This window comes from Arachis duranensis, chromosome 3 (assembly GCF_000817695.3).
Source record: "Arachis duranensis cultivar V14167 chromosome 3, aradu.V14167.gnm2.J7QH, whole genome shotgun sequence".
NCBI lineage: Eukaryota > Viridiplantae > Streptophyta > Magnoliopsida > Fabales > Fabaceae > Arachis > Arachis duranensis.
Genome location: NC_029774.3, coordinates 77,490,249 through 77,490,714, shown reverse-complemented (window position 1 = coordinate 77,490,714; position 466 = coordinate 77,490,249).

The following is a 466-nucleotide window of genomic DNA, read 5'->3' as shown; positions in this document are numbered from 1 at the left end:
TATGAGCCTCAGATTCCTTTTGATCCTTAATAGGAAACTCCTTCTTGCTTGAAGGACGTCCCAGGAGGTCATTCTCACTAGGATTTTCGTCCTCCTCCTCCCTTGTGCATTCGGCCATATTGATTACATCAATGGCCTTGCACTCTCCTTTTGGATTCTCTTCTGTATTACTTGGGAGAATACTGGGAGGGGTTTCAATAACTTTCTTACTCAGCTGGCCCACTTGTGCCTCCAGATTTCTGATGGAGGATCTTGTTTCATTCATGAAACTGAAAGTGGCTTTTGACAGATCAGAGACTATATTGGTTAAATTAGAAGTGTTTTGTTCAGAATTCTCTATCTGTTGCTGAGAAGATGATGGATATGGCTTACTATTGCTCAGCCTATTGCGTCCACCATTATTAAAGCCTTGTTGAGGCTTTTGTTGATCCTTCCATGAGAAATTTGGATGATTTCTCCATGATGA